The 17,500-nt window shown below is 40.2% G+C and overlaps 1 protein-coding gene across 7 annotated transcripts in view; it reads right to left on the bottom strand.

The window, feature by feature from the left end:
* The window catches only part of magi1a (membrane associated guanylate kinase, WW and PDZ domain containing 1a), a 107,928-nt gene that overhangs the window by 61,098 nt on the left and 29,330 nt on the right, over nt 1-17,500 (bottom strand). For all 7 annotated transcript variants that reach the window (XM_079897617.1, XM_079897613.1, XM_079897612.1 and 4 more), the window contains exon 2: nt 4,574-4,693. The gene's annotated coding sequence lies outside the window, so the exon portion shown is untranslated. The remainder of the gene's footprint in view (nt 1-4,573; nt 4,694-17,500) is intronic.

The following is a 17,500-nucleotide window of genomic DNA, read 5'->3' as shown; positions in this document are numbered from 1 at the left end:
CTCAATCACTCTCTCACTCTCACTCACTCTCACTCACACTCACTATCACTCTCACTCACTCACACTCACTCACACTCACTCTCACACTCTCTCACTCTCACACTCACTCTCACTCACACACTCTCACTCACTCACACTCACTCACACTCTCACACTCACTCACTCACACACACTCACTATCACTCTCACTCACTCACACTCACTCACACTCACTCACTCACACTCACTATCACTCTCACTCTCACTCACTCACTCACTCACTCACTCACACTCACTCACACTCACTCTCACTCACTCTCACACACTCACTCACTCACACACACTCACTATCACTCTCACTCACTCACACTCACTCACACTCACTCTCACACACTCACTCACTCACTCACACTCACTATCACTCTCACTCTCACTCACTCACTCACTCACTCACTATCACTCACTCACTCACACTCTCACTCACACACTCTCACTCGCTCACTCACTCACACTCACACTCACACTCACTCACTCACTCACACTCACACTCACACTCACTATCACTCACTCACTCACTCACTCACACTCACTCTCACTCTCACTCTCACTCACTCACTCACTCTCACACTCTCTCACTCAAATAAATTCAAATTCAAATTCAAAATGAGCTTTATTAGCATGACTGTGTAACACAATGTTGCCAAAGCATCAACATATTATATATAAATAATAAAACAAATAAAACATATATGTATAGATCATGTCATATGTAGCATAGTAAATATAAATAAATAGATAAATAAACACAATCTATCCTAATAAATGAATAAATACAGTGGGTCTCTCTAGAGAATTAGCTGACTCTGGCGTTGTGAATAGCTAACACATATTTAGCCGTGAGTGCAGCTGTACTATCATCTTCTCCCAGTAAGAAGAACATTTTCTCAGCGTCACTCAGTTCAAAGAATGATGGAATCAAGATTTCAAATCTGGGCAGAAAGGTTTCTCTTATACTGGAGTATTTAGAGCAGAAGAGCAGAAAGTGTTCCTCATCCTCGATGTGCTGTAGATCACAGTGTCTACAGATCCTCTGCTCTCTCTCTGTCCATGTTAGTCTATGTCTTCCTCTCTCTATCTCTAGATCATGGTCACTTAATCTGTATTTGGAGAGGATTTGTCTTTCTTTAAAATGTTTAATAAATAGATAACTGGCCAATTTAGTGGTTCTATTGAGGGTCGAGTAACATTGGAGTTTATTCTGGAGGGCAAAATGTGCTTTTAGTGCTTCATCATAGGTGTCTTTTAGATGTTTGTGGATTTGGTTAATGATAGGTTTGGGGTTGATGGGGAGTATAGTCTGATGGACGAGTTGGAGAGCGAGTGTGTTCAGAGGATGAGGTTCTGCTGAGGTTTCGTTGGCGAGGAGGGCTTTATATTGCACTGACTCTGGATCAGACTGATGGAGGTGATGCCAGAACTGAACACATCTCTTCTGGATCTCGATGTTCAGCGGGTACAGGCCCAGCTCAGCCCTGCAGGCGGCAGCGGACGTGTTTCTGTGAACCCCGAGAATATTTTTGCCAATTTCCAATTGTAATTTTTCTACTGATGTTTTATCCCAATTTTTACAATTTAGTACTGGTCCCCAAATTTCACATCCATATAAAATTATTGGTTTTATTATTGAATTATATAATTTTATCCAGGTTTTAATGGGTAATTTTAAGTGTCCACATCGTGACTTTATAGCATAGAAAGCCCTCCGAGCCTTTTCACCGAGTGTTTTCACAGCCAGACCGAAGCGTCCCGAAGCGCTGATGTCGATGCCCAGATATCTGTAGCTAGAGCTGTGCTGCAGGACCTGGCCTTTATACAGGAACTGGTGTTTGTGTCCCTGAGATCGGGCTTTCTTCTGGAACACCATGACTCTGGTTTTGTCCAGATTGACTGTCAGGGCCCAGTCGTGACAGTATTGTTCCAGCAGGGACAGGCTCTGCTGAAGGCCCTCAGGTGTGCGGGACAGCAGGACCAGGTCATCCGCGTACAGCAGACATCTGACCTCTGACCCCTGTAGAGTGAGGCCGGGCGCAGTAGAGCTCTCCAGCACTGACGCCAGATCATTGATGTAGATGTTGAATAGAGTCGGGCTCAGACTGCAGCCCTGCCTCACTCCACGGCCCTGCTGGAAGAACGCGGTTCTGTGGTTACCGATCTTCACCGCACTTTTGCTGTTGGTGTACAGAGATTTTATAATGTCAAATGTTTTTCCGCCGATGCCAATTTGTAGGATTTTGTACAATAGACCATCATGCCAAATTGAATCAAATGCTTTTTTAAAGTCTACAAAACATGCAAATATTTTCCTTTGTTTGTCGTTGATGTTCTTGTTGATTAGAGTGTGGAGAGAATAGATGTGGTCGGATGTGCAGTGTTTTGGTAAGAAGCCAATCTGAGCTTTATTTAAGATGTTGTGTGCTGAGATGTGTGAGACGATGCGTGTGTTGATGATACTGCAGAACAGTTTTCCCAACACACTGCCCACACTGATCCCGCGGTAGTTACTGGGGTCGAATCGATCACCGCTCTTAAATATGGGGGTGATGAGTCCCTCAGACCAGATCTCAGGGAAGTGTCCAGACCAGAACACCAGATTAAATAATTTGGCTATTGTTTGAATCATGCTGGGACTGCTGAGTTTAAGCATTTAGTTATTAATGTGATCTTGTCCACATGCTTTCTTTAATTTAAGATTTTTAATATGATCTAATATTTCAGATATTGTTATTGATTTATCTAGTGGATTTTGATAACTCTTAATAGTTTTTTCCATGTCTTCTAAAGTTTTCTTTATTCTACTCTGAGGCTGGTTGAGGTCAGCCGGCTCAATTTTTTGATACAGATTTTCGAAGTAAGATTTCCAGATTGTGCCATTCTGGAGTGATATCTCTAATTTGGGTTTTTCGAGTTTTTTATATAAGGTCCAGAAAGTGTTTTGATCTATTGAATCGTCAATTTCTTCAATTTTAGTTTGAAAATATTTTTCTCTTTTTTTCCACAGAAGTGTTTTGTACTTTTGCAGACAGTCTGAGTAAGAAAGCTGTAATGTCTGGCTGGACGGATCTTTGTGCTTTTTGTTAGAAAGTCTCCTGAGTTCTTTTCTGAGACCGGCACATTCATCATCAAACCAGACATCCTTTCTCTTTCTCTGTTGACTGGTTCTATGTTTGGTTTGCTGTTTAATATTAGATAGAGTTATCAATGTTATGAATATGTAATTTAAGTTTTTTGTTGCTAAATTTATTCCATTAATATCTAAGGTGAAATCAGTGGACATAAAGTCACCTAGCATTTTTAATATAGTAGGATTGTTCATATTTTCTCTGAATTGTTCTGAGTTGGATTGATTCCACTTGAGTTTATGTTTCAGAGGAAACAGTTTTTCAGGTTCAGGTGGAGCAGTTTTGGTTATTTGACATGGGGCTTTCAGATAAAGCACAGTTTGGCAGTGATCGGACATCGGGAGCTGAGGTCTGACTGTGAAGGCATTGATAAAACTATGATCAATATCTGTTATTGAATAATAATAACACTCACTCACTCACTCACTCACTCACTCTCACTCACACTCCCACTCAATCACTCTCACTCACTCTCACTCTCACTCACTCACTCACACTCACACTCCCACTCAATCACTCTCACTCACTCTCACTCTCACTCACTCACTCACTCTCACTCAATCACTCTCACTCACACTCCCACTCAATCACTCTCACTCACTCACTCTCACTCAATCACTCTCACTCTCACTCAATCACTCTCACTCAATCACTCTCACTCCCACTCAATCACTCTCACTCTCACTCACTCTCTCACTCACTCTCACTCTCACTCTCACTCCCACTCAATCACTCTCACTCACACTCACTTACTCTCACACTCTCTCACTCTCACTCACTCACTCTCACTCTCACTCAATCACTCTCACTCACACTCACTTACTCTCACACTCTCTCACTCTCACTCACTCACTCTCACTCCCACTCAATCACTCTCACTCACACTCACTTACTCTCACACTCTCTCACTCTCACTCACTCACTCTCACTCTCACTCAATCACTCTCACTCACACTCACTTACTCTCACACTCTCTCACTCTCACTCACTCACTCTCACTCCCACTCAATCACTCTCACTCACACTCACTTACTCTCACACTCTCTCACTCTCACTCACTCACTCTCACTCTCACTCACTCTCACTCACTCACTCTCACTCACTCTCAAGCTCACTCAAACACACTCACTCTCACGCTCACTCACACTCAGACTCACTCACACTCACACTCACACACACTCAAGACTCACACACACTCAGACTCACACACACTCAGACTCACATTCACTCACACTCACACACACTCAGACTCACACACACTCAGACTCACACACACTCAGACTCACATTCACACACACTCAAACACACTCACTTTCACACACACTCTCACACTCACTCACTCACACTGTCACTCTCACTCTCACTCACTCACACACACTCACACACACTCACACACAGCTGAAACACTCACACACCATCATATGTCCCGATCTCTAGCAGTCCTCCACGCCGGTGCAGCTCCAGGAAATCCTCCACTGACAGGAAGTTGTAATCCACACCATGAAGCTCACGGCCTCGAGGGCGACGGGTCGTACCTGCAAGAGCAACAAACACAAGAACTCCAGTTAAAACACTGACTCCTGAACTCTGGAGAACTCGGGAGAACTCGGGAAAACTCAGTGGAAAACTCAGTGGAAAACTCAGTGGAAAACTCAGTGGAAAACTCAGTGGAAAACTCAGTGGAAAACTCAGTGGAAAACTCGGGAGAACTCACTGGAGAACTCACTGGAGAACTCACTGGAGAACTCGGGAGAACTCGGGAGAACTCACTGGAGAACTCACTGGAGAACTCACTGGAGAACTCACGGGAGAACTCACGGGAGAACTCGGGAGAACTCACTGGAGAACTCACTGGAGAACTCACTGGAGAACTCAGTGGAGAACTCAGTGGAGAACTCAGTGGAGAACTCAGTGGAGAACTTGGGAGAACTCAGAGTCTCACAACAGTCATACACTGATGGAAGCCTGGATCACTATGGAATATTGCAAAATCGGAATCTGGCATAAAACACTAGTGAATAAAGCAGCGTTTCCATCACGTGTGTTCAAGAGAACAAAATCATCACTTCCTGCTGCAAAATATCAGTAATAAAACTAAGTTCAGGCTCTTTCACACTCCATCACTAATGAGTTGGTCTCAGAGCATCAGACGAAACACAATAAACGCTGTCATGTTCTCTTGTGTTCTATTCTAATATATTTGGGGTAAATCCCACAGCTGTGTGTAACCCAACATGTTATTTTGTGTGTGGTTAAATACTTCATTACATATGAAAACGTAAAAACGCCATTGTTTATTGATACATAAACCTATTAGATATCAAGCACAATTAATGAAAGGACAAACAATGTCTCCGTCTAAGGCTAGATTCGCCCTGCGTGCACACACACACACACACACACACACACACACACACACACACACACAGAGAGACAGACAGACGTCATCACGGCTGAATACACTCACACTCTTGTGTTGTTCTGTAGTAAGTAATAAACCCCATTGATAGAGTTACATCACATTCAAATACATTATGATTCGCTTCATCTGACAAGTCTTCAATCTGCTGCATCACGGCAATAGAAAGAGAAGACATTAATGGATGAGGACAGACATGTTTAAGTGACCAACAACACACCGAACCTCCACAGCGGCTTTCATGCACTTCACAGAGTGTGTTTCAGTGCGGTCTTGTGCTGGATATTACACTACATATCCTTCCAGCTGAGACTGACTACTGACGCTTTATTGAGGATCATCAATCATCAAACACATGCTTGTAAAGCCTTGTCGATTATAAGCAGACAAAACATAATCATGATAGAAACATGACTGTCCACTGATTTATCACTGCACCTTCGACCCTTCTGCGTCACGATAGGAGAGCTGAAGTCATACTGGGGTTAGAAGTGTCTCACCAATACAGAATCAGATACAGAAATATGTTAAATAGACAAGCACGCAGATACACAAATGTCTGGACTCCTCCCACCACCTACTCCAGCCAATCAGAGAGCAGCCACATTGTACTGACCAATCACAGCACGTTCTAGCTTCAACCAGTCATGTGGTTCAGGGCGAGAACAGGGTCGAGGCTTGATATCATAAGAATGTGTGTACACACACACACACACACACACACACACACACAGAAAGCCTAACTGTGTCCCTTCAGGGCCTCCGTAGAACACGTTATTCTTTTCCCCTGCCTTTCCGAATCAGGTATTGGTCTCCGGGCTCATCCCGACATCTTGACTCGCACACAACAGCTGTCATTCATGCTTTACAGTTCAAATTAATAATCACTGGCATATTTCATAAATCTTGAGCGAGAGCAGCGAGTGCTTCCCTCTGCTGGACAAACACAGAACACTACAGTCAAAGTCAGCAGGATATTAATCGCAGTTCAGTTAGTAACATGAAGCAAAACAAAAAATACAAGTGAAATACAAGTGAAATCAAAATATGACTAATTAATGCAGTGATATTATTAGTGTTATTACTCGCTTATACACAGAGAATTAATTACAGTTTTTCTCGATTGCTTAAACACATTTCTTGAAACTATGCCTCGTATTCTCAAAACTATAAACACAAATCCTTCAAATAACTTCACACCCAATTCTCCAAACATCCTATTTTCAGGTCAAAATGAAGCTCTACACTCAAAACCATTCACTCTTGCTGAAAAACCAAACTTTGCCCTCAGACAGGACACACAAGCCCTCAAAATCACACACACTACAACATAGTCTAACACACTGGTGCAATAAATTCAAAACAACATTTCCAAAACTGGTAAGTTATGTTGCTTGTGGTTCCCCCATCACAAACCTTTTCACATGATGAACACAAAAGACACAACCAGTGGATACATTGGCACATTTTTATTCATACACAGAAAACACACACACACAAAAATATTTTTGTTTACTCTTTTTTTTTTTTTACTCTTTTTTTTTTTACTCTCTCCTCAAATTTTTATTTTTTTTATATTTACTTACAGTAAGATGTGTGTGACCAACATATGACAGTAAAAGAGCACACACAAACCATATGGAAGTCAAATTGTATTGGAATGGTAAAGAGTGTTGGTACGTGACAGGAGGGCCTCCACTCAAGGATACAATATGATGAACGAGTCTAAGAATGTTCCACATATGGTTGAAATACCATCATTTGCCTAGAAAGATAACATTCTGGGAGTCAAGACTATAAAGGAGAAAGGATGCCTTCACTGTCACACTCTGCAGCCACACTGTCTGACTGTACGACTGCTGGCCTTTTCTTGCAAGAAAATAAACCTCATCAAAGACTATTGGAAATGTTTGTCTCTTATTCAGTGATAGAATTTTGTTTGCCACCACACCTCCCTGAAGGCTCTCGAGGCGACGGTAAAGCGACTCAAATTTGGCCTTACTCGTAGCCCAGCCTCCCTCATAGTCATACAGTAACATTGATAAAGACATGGGCAACTAGAGTGGCTTGAATTTCATCTGAGACTGCTTGTCTTCTTGTCCTTGCCCTTCCTCCTCCTCATTCTTATCCCTCTTCCTTCATGTCTTTCTGGATCCATTGTTCCAAAACACAATAAACTGATTTGGGCCCTTTTATATATCTATTGAAGGATCTGATTGATGTGTGTTAAATTTTGACTCTTAGTGTTTCCACTTGGGTAATTGTGTGCTAACTGAGCTGAAGCTGTGCTGAATTGAGTGAACAATTTTGAATGCTAGTGCTTTCTATATGACAACATGGTCTAAGCAATGAGAAATGAAGGGATTTGTGTGTAGAGTTTTGCAGTGACAGTTCAACAAATCTGACTCATGTGTCAAAACAGGGAATAGTGTTTATAGTTTAGTGAAATGGGTGTGCTTTTTGATAAATGGCATTATGGTTTTGAAATATTAGTTCAAAAGCCTGGTTATAGTGTTTAAGCAATCGAGAAAAACTGTAATAACTGGTTATTGTTACCAATCAAATGAAATCGGTTAACACTAAACAAAACCCCTTAACACTGCAGAAGTGCCTTTTAGATGAGATGTTAATGCATTTACACTGCAATTACAATAATGTTATGAGATTAATGTTTTAAATGTAAAACTCTGAACAAAGAAATATGAAATGTCAGAAAAAAATGAAATAATATGCCTACATTTAAATGGGAAACTAATCCGGCCAGTAGGTGGCAGAAAGTCTGAGTCACTCAATCATTCAGCCGATTCATTCAGGAACAAGTTTTTATGAATATCTCAGTGAGTCATTGATTTCCCCGAATCATTCAAACACACGGATTCATTCAGACACTCAACAAAACACCGCTGTGTGTTGATCGGAGACGCACAACCCTTCTGCTTCGCTTAGGAACCTTTTCATTGGCGAAATAGAGCGAATACATCATGTCATGTCTAAAATGTCATTTAATATTAACTTTTTGTTTATTGAACTGTTAAATAAAATCACATTTGCAATCGTGCTGATATTCTGAAAAACAGCACCCTTGCCCTTGTCATATTGCTTACAACTATAAAAAACTATAAAAAAAAAAAAATATATATATATATATATATATATATATATAATAATAATAATAATAATAATATTATATATATATATATATATATATATATATATATATATATATATATATATATATATATATATATATATATATAATAACTCCCCATAAGATAAGTCCCCATATCTTGAATTTTCCAACAGACTGGAGGACAGTATGTAGGTTATATTAAAATTCATTTTTAGTGTTAAAATCACACTATATACTTTTTCCTGATAAACCACAGCACAAAAAATGACGTTTAAGTGTAAAACGAACTGAAGCGTCTGGAAACTCAACTGAATTCTACACAGAAATTAACACATGACCTCAAAATAAAAATCAGTCTCAGTCTTACATGCTTTGATAATCCCTTGAACTCTTCAATGCCTTTGTGTACATATTATATTAAAGGGGTGGTTGAGTATGATTTGATTTTTCTAACTTTAGTTAGTGTGTAATGTTGCTGTTTGATCATAAACAACATCTGCAAAGTTACAACGCTCAAAGTTCAAAGCAAACGGAGATATTTGCTTTTACAGAAATCGCTTTTTAAGGACTACAACAAACGGCTGGTAGAGACTACAATGAGCTTCTTCACGGGTTGATGACATCACTAACCCTCAAATTTACATATACCCCGGGAACACGCAACACAGGGGGTGTGGCCATGTTGGGCTGTGCTAGAGAAGAGGAAGACTGTTGTTGTTTTTTACACCCCAGAAAATGTTTTCCTAAGGCTGACGAAATTAGAGAGGTTCAAATTATTTTTTAACACTGTTCCTCAACATTATAAACTCAGCGTTTGTCTATGCGCTGCACATTTTACGGAGAACAGCTTCCAGAAGAGAGCAGAATGCAGGCTATACGCACAAAAGCTTATCCTGAAAGACGGCGCCGTTCCCATTTCATCTGGATCTGTTGTTTATGGATCTTGTAAGTATGTCTTATTTATAGTTGTGTTTTCTATTAACAGTTCTAGTTATAAGCTTTATGTAGTTGCTATGATGTAAGCGAAGGGCAAAGCTTTGCCTCCGCTAGCCTGCTAACTAACATTACAGTGTTGATGTAGTGTTTACTGGAGCTTTTGTAAGACTGTTCATCGCCCCTTAAGGGGAATTATCCACGTTTTTGTGATTGATTAGGCTACTGTCTGAATTACCATAGTTTTCTGACAAATATGATTAAATGGTGGATAACAACGTATCTATAAGAAAATTCCAACAACAACAACAACAAAAAAAAAAAAACACACACCACTCTGAAACGTCCAGTAAAATCTGTGCTTGCAAAGTTCGTACATGAAATCCGTTTAGCACAATCCTCTTGTTGGTTAACATTGTCAGGGTCTGAATCGTCTCGAAATGGTTTAAAATCGAAGCCATCATTTACATCTGCGTAGAGCTCGCGGTTATGAAGGGGTGGGACACATGGTGCCAATCACAACACACTGGCCAACTGACCAATCACAGCAGATTTCGTATTTCAGAAGGAGGGGCTTCATCGAAAACGGTGCGTTCGGGACAGACTGGGGAGAGAGGAGCTGAAATAATTTAAAATATGTGAAACATAATGTGTTTTTTGAACAATCAAGCATGAAAACCAGTACACACCAAACACTAAATTAAGACTTCATAAAAGGGCATAATAGGACACCTTTAAAAATGATTGTTCAGTTGAATGTTTGTTGCTATCAAACAATGGTGCGGTTTTGTTTTTCGCAAAATGTTGCGATTTCAGTGCCGTTGTTAGGATGAATGATGAAACATTTGGTCATAAAACTGATGTTGTAACTCATGGAAAGATCATGGAGATTCACTGGTCAGAGTGAGTGTGAACCCTGAATTACCTTGCTTTGGGATCTGTGTCATAATCTGATCCATCTGATCTGTGTCATAATAGAGATTAAACATAATCCGTATCTCAACATACTCAACCCAACAACACTGAAGAAAGCCACGATTATTCAGGGCAAATATCAAAGAAACAGAGCCAAAAGATAGGCTAAGCAATCAAGCTGAGATCTAATGTCATCATCTCTGTGCTAACGTGAACAACAGGCTGAAGCTCGTCCTGACACGTGAAACCTGTCGTCTGCCGGCTGTCACTGCGGATCATTGTGTGTCTGAACATCTGCTGCTCCACAGCCCATGATGACAGTGTGTGTGTTCACCAATCCTGTGGTTCACTACAGTCACACCATCAGCTTTCAGACAACAGACTCGGGACACGCATGCTTACACCTCTTTTAAAATGCACTACTTTCATCTTCATCATCATCATCAGATTGAACGGGTTCCATAAAACAACAGTGAGAATGTGACCTGAGAAACAGAATTGGAGAGAGATTACTGAATAAATAGATAATGTTATAACTAATGTTTGTTACGCTAGAGTAACGTAGAGATCCAGTCAGAACGGTGTTTAAGGTTACAGATCAGTGATCTCATGAATATACAGCAATAACTTGACCAACTTTAACCCTAACTCAACTCAACCAGAGGTTCAGAGATAAAGATCTGATTGTGATCTTTTGTTTTCTGGTGAAATAAATAAATAAATAGTGATGAAAGCCAAATTATTAAATGTCATTAAAGTATATTTTCTGAGTAATCCACTATTTTGTCGAGGAGGATCAAAATGACAATTTTCACCTGAGATTTGGAGCCAGAAAGATGGCAGCATCATTGTTTTATTTTTACACAGAGATTTGTAGGTCTATTAGTTAGATCTGTTGACTTTAGCAATCTTTGTCTCATTAAATGCCAATGGTGACAGTTAAAAAACTCAAGTAGTATTAAATATATCTCCTTTTAGATTCTGGTTCTTAACAAACTTTTCTTTTGGTATCTTCATTTTAAAGGCCCTCGATGGTTCAGTCACATAGATATGGGGATTTTAATGCGGCACTAAATTAGTCAATTTGACTCATTTTCAATGGTCAAAAACCATATGAGAGTAATTTTTTATACAGCTGATACTTGTTGTGTTTAAAGAGGAAAGTCTGAAGAATAAATAATACTGAAACTAGAAATGTATCTTGTTTCCCGCTATCAAAACAACTGCATACAACACAGCTCTCTGAGTGCCAAAAACATATTTCTAATACACATTTCATAGTTGTTACGACCCTGTCTTTTTATTCTCTACCTGATGGTGGCAGTATAACATCCTCTTTATGTTACGGTCGGGAAAGAGATGGCTGTGACAGTTCTAAAACCATTGGAATTATTTTACAAGCAATAAAAGTTTTAGATAAAAAACAACAATTTCGTTTTCACCATTATCAAATTTTAAACAAGTATAACTTGCTTAGCTGGGAAAACCTCATTAAGTTTAACCCTCTGGGGTCTCAGGTGTTTTTGGGGTCCTTGAGATGTTCTGACATGCCCTGACATTCGTGCTTTTTTCAGTTGCTTATAAACATATTAATGGCAAAGGTGTAATTACACTCTATTCAGCACAAACAGGGCTACCAGAATATGTGAGCAACATGTATGTATATGTTTGTATTTTTGAGATAATACTGTTTATGCATGGTTGTTGAAAAAACAAAAAATGAAAGTTCCTGAAATAAGGCCACAAAACACACACTAAATATGTGTCAATAAGACTTTTGACTAATGGATGTTGTCGCCTAGAGTTTTTTCTTTAAAATTATGTGATAATCATCCTGCATAATCATTCACATAAAACAATACATTGATTTAAACTTTGTAAGACACGCTTTGTTTGGAAGGGCAATATGTGTGGGGGCGTGAATGATCATGATGAATAATGAGCCTTTCATTCAGGTGTGTCAGTGAGAGGGTACCACAAGAAAGAATGCAAGGACAAAAGAAATTTAAAAAAGTAACCCTAACCCTAAATTAAAAAATGTTATATATATATATATTCTTTTTCCACAAATTTTGTATGCATGCAAATTGTATAATATCCAAGGTAAACATTTCTAGTAATTATGCAGTTAATTATCATACTGTATTTTCAGAAAGTTTTGGAATATTTATCCTATCCCCAAATTTGTCACTAATAAAACACAATAATACATAATTTAATGAGAAGGCTTATATTGACCTATTAAGGTTTTATTTACATCTACCTTGTAAATATTTTTTTTGCTATTTAATTTAAAAGTTTTCACATGTAAATCCACAACAAATGCAATTTTAACAAAATTTCACGTGTAATCTTTCTTTGTATAAAGCATACATTTTATCATACGTATTTCAAAGTTAAGGATTCATTAGTTTGAATATACATTGGAACAAACACTATAATAACAATTCAATATACCTACTTTATTTTTGACAAAACATCCCATACTATATATTTAACATATGAGCAGAAATTGGTGAACAAAAACTTATTGGATGTGGCAGTAGTCTATTTTACAAAACTTTATAATCTATCCAAAACTAATCAACGAAATCGTGACCGCCGACCCCGGTCGAGGGTTAAACGGGTTTGTTTAGTTCCTAAGATTATGAACTCTGGCTGATTTTATTCATCTTAAATCTATTGAAAACAGAGTATCTAGAGGTGCGAGACTGGACTGCATGATTCTCGTAGGAAACCCTCCTTTGGCCAAGATGTGTTTCATGCATCAGTGGAACTCTGTACCACAATCAATCAGAGAGTGCATCGTTAACTCATTTCAGTATCATTTTAAGAAATGGCTTCTTCATAAATCAACAATGTGAACATTAATGTTGCTGCCTCTATTATTAACTTCATTATTATTATTAATATTATTTAACCCATAACAATACCTTGTTTTTTTCCTCTCTTTTTATATGTCTGGGTATATAGTCTATATTGTCTTTTTGTATAATATGTTTAATTATATTCTGAAGAGTTGTTTACAAGGTTCTATTATTGTTGTCATTGTTTTTCTCTCTCGTTTCTTTTCTTATTTTTGTAGTTTTAGGCCTAATAACATCTGGCAAAGGGACTAATGAAAACTAGCTTTCGGGCAAATATGGGAACATTTACATTCACGAATGTTGATTAATGGACACTGTCCCTTTTTTAAATAAATAAATGGGGAAAAAAAGAAAAAAATGAGTACAACTTGACCTGTTTGGTTTCAAGACATTGCTCTTCGATGTTTTTGCTCTGTTTGATGAGACAAGTACTGTTCACACATCTGTATAATGGAGTGCAGATTACGAAACTGTGGCACAGATTATTGCGTCTCATATGTGACGCTGACGGGCTCTGTGTCTGTGTAAAACAATCATGCCAATAAAGTACTTTGAAATTGAATCAAGCCCTGAATTGTGTGGGTTTATTGAGGAAATCTCTCCATGATTGGACACAGATAAAACAAACACGAACAGTGAAGAGGTGCTTCATAACAGACACACACTGGCAGCCGAGACGCTTTAATGGGATTGTGGGAATGAGTGAGAAATGAAAGAATCTCCAGCTGGAGGGAAGAGAGCAGAGCAGTGTCCATTAATTATTTACAGTATTTCACACAGATTTAAATAAATTAATAAAGATAAAAAAAGAGGAAGTAGAGAGGAAGAGGTGATGAGGACGAGAGAGAGAGTCAGATCACATGATCCAAACGTTGATGAGGACGAGAGAGAGAGTCAGATCACATGATCCAAACGTTGATGAGGACGAGAGAGAGTCAGATCACATGATCCAAACGCTGATGAGGACGAGAGAGAGTCAGATCACATGATCCAAACGTTGATGAGGACGAGAGAGAGTCAGATCACATGATCCAAACGTTGATGAGGACGAGAGAGTCAGATCACATGATCCAAACGCTGATGAGGACGAGAGAGAGTCAGATCACATGATCCAGAGAGAGTCAGATCACATGATCCAAACGCTGATGAGGACGAGAGAGAGTCAGATCACATGATCCAAACGCTGATGAGGACGAGAGAGAGTCAGATCACATGATCCAAACGTTGATGAGGACGAGAGAGAGTCAGATCACATGATCCAAACGCTGATGAGGACGAGAGAGAGTCAGATTACATGATCCAAACGTTGATGAGGACGAGAGAGAGTCAGATCACATGATCCAAATGTTGATGAGGACGAGAGAGAGTCAGATCACATGATCCAAACGTTGATGAGGACGAGAGAGTCAGATCACATGATCCAAACGCTGATGAGGACGAGAGAGAGTCAGATCACATGATCCAGAGAGAGTCAGATCACATGATCCAAACGCTGATGAGGACGAGAGAGAGTCAGATCACATGATCCAAACGTTGATGAGGACGAGAGAGAGAGTCAGATCACATGATCCAGAGAGAGTCAGATCACATGATCCAAACGCTGATGAGGACGAGAGAGAGTCAGATCACATGATCCAAACGCTGATGAGGACGAGAGAGAGTCAGATCACATGATCCAAACGTTGATGAGGACGAGAGAGAGAGTCAGATCACATGATCCAAACGCTGATGAGGACGAGAGAGAGTCAGATCACATGATCCAAACGCTGATGAGGACGAGAGAGAGTCAGATTACATGATCCAAACGCTGATGAGGACGAGAGAGAGTCAGATCACATGATCCAAATGTTGATGATGACGAGAGAGAGTCAGATCACATGATCCAAACGCTGATGAGGACGAGAGAGAGTCAGATTACATGATCCAAACGTTGATGAGGACGAGAGAGAGTCAGATCACATGATCCAAATGTTGATGAGGACGAGAGAGAGTCAGATCACATGATCCAAACGTTGATGAGGACGAGAGAGTCAGATCACATGATCCAAACGCTGATGAGGACGAGAGAGAGTCAGATCACATGATCCAGAGAGAGTCAGATCACATGATCCAAACGCTGATGAGGACGAGAGAGAGTCAGATCACATGATCCAAACGTTGATGAGGACGAGAGAGAGAGTCAGATCACATGATCCAAACGTTGATGAGGACGAGAGAGTCAGATCACATGATCCAAACGCTGATGAGGACGAGAGAGAGTCAGATCACATGATCCAAACGCTGATGAGGACGAGAGAGAGTCAGATCACATGATCCAAACGTTGATGAGGACGAGAGAGAAAGTCAGATCACATGATCCAAACGCTGATGAGGACGAGAGAGAGTCAGATCACATGATCCAAATGTTGATGAGGACGAGAGAGAGTCAGATCACATGATCCAAACGTTGATGAGGACGAGAGAGAGTCAGATCACATGATCCAAACGCTGATGAGGACGAGAGAGAGTCAGATCGGATGATCCAAACGCTGATGAGGACGAGAGAGAGTCAGATCACATGATCCAAATGTTGATGAGGACGAGAGAGAGTCAGATCACATGATCCAAATGTTGATGAGGACGAGAGAGAGTCAGATCACATGATCCAGAGAGAGTCAGATCACATGATCCAAACGCTGATGAGGACGAGAGAGAGTCAGATCACATGATCCAAACGCTGATGAGGACGAGAGAGAGAGTCAGATCACATGATCCAAACGCTGATGAGGACGAGAGAGAGAGTCAGATCACATGATCCAAACGCTGATGAGGACGAGAGAGAGAGTCAGATCACATGATCCAAATGTTGATGAGGACGAGAGAGAGAGTCAGATCACATGATCCAAACGTTGATGAGGACGAGAGAGAGTCAGATCACATGATCCAAACGTTGATGAGGACGAGAGAGAAAGTCAGATCACATGATCCAAATGTTGATGAGGACGAGAGAGAGAGTCAGATCACATGATCCAAACGCTGATGAGGACGAGAGAGAGTCAGATCACATGATCCAAACGCTGATGAGGACGAGAGAGTCAGATCACATGATCCAAACGTTGATGAGGACGAGAGAGAGAGTCAGATCACATGATCCAAATGTTGATGAGGACGAGAGAGAGAGTCAGATCACATGATCCAAATGTTGATGAGGACGAGAGAGAGAGTCAGATCACATGATCCAAATGTTGATGAGGATGAGAGAGAGTCAGATCACATGATCCAAATGTTGATGAGGACGAGAGAGTCAGATCACATGATCCAAACGTTGATGAGGACGAGAGAGAGTCAGATCACATGATCCAAACGTTGATGAGGACGAGAGAGAGAGTCAGATCACATGATCCAAATGTTGATGAGGACGAGAGAGAGAGTCAGATCACATGATCCAAATGTTGATGAGGATGAGAGAGAGTCAGATCACATGATCCAAATGTTGATGAGGACGAGAGAGTCAGATCACATGATCCAAACGTTGATGAGGACGAGAGAGAGAGTCAGATCACATGATCCAAATGTTGATGAGGACGAGAGAGAGAGTCAGATCACATGATCCAAATGTTGATGAGGATGAGAGAGAGTCAGATCACATGATCCAAACGTTGATGAGGACGAGAGAGAGAGTCAGATCACATGATCCAAATGTTGATGAGGACGAGAGAGAGAGTCAGATCACATGATCCAAACGTTGATGAGGATGAGAGAGAGTCAGATCACATGATCCAAATGTTGATGAGGACGAGAGAGTCAGATCACATGATCCAAACGTTGATGAGGACGAGAGAGAGTCAGATCACATGATCCAAACGCTGATGAGGACGAGAGAGAGAGTCAGATCACATGATCCAAACGTTGATGAGGACGAGAGAGAGAGTCAGATCACATGATCCAAACGCTGATGAGGACGAGAGAGAGAGTCAGATCACATGATCCAAATGTTGATGAGGACGAGAGAGAGTCAGATCACATGATCCAAACGCTGATGAGGACGAGAGAGAGAGTCAGATCACATGATCCAAACGTTGATGAGGACGAGAGAGAG

The sequence above is a fragment of the Squalius cephalus genome, assembly GCF_949319135.1.
Source record: "Squalius cephalus genome assembly, chromosome: 16".
Classification (NCBI taxonomy): Eukaryota; Metazoa; Chordata; class Actinopteri; order Cypriniformes; family Leuciscidae; genus Squalius; species Squalius cephalus.
This window is presented reverse-complemented; position numbering and strand designations above follow the sequence as displayed.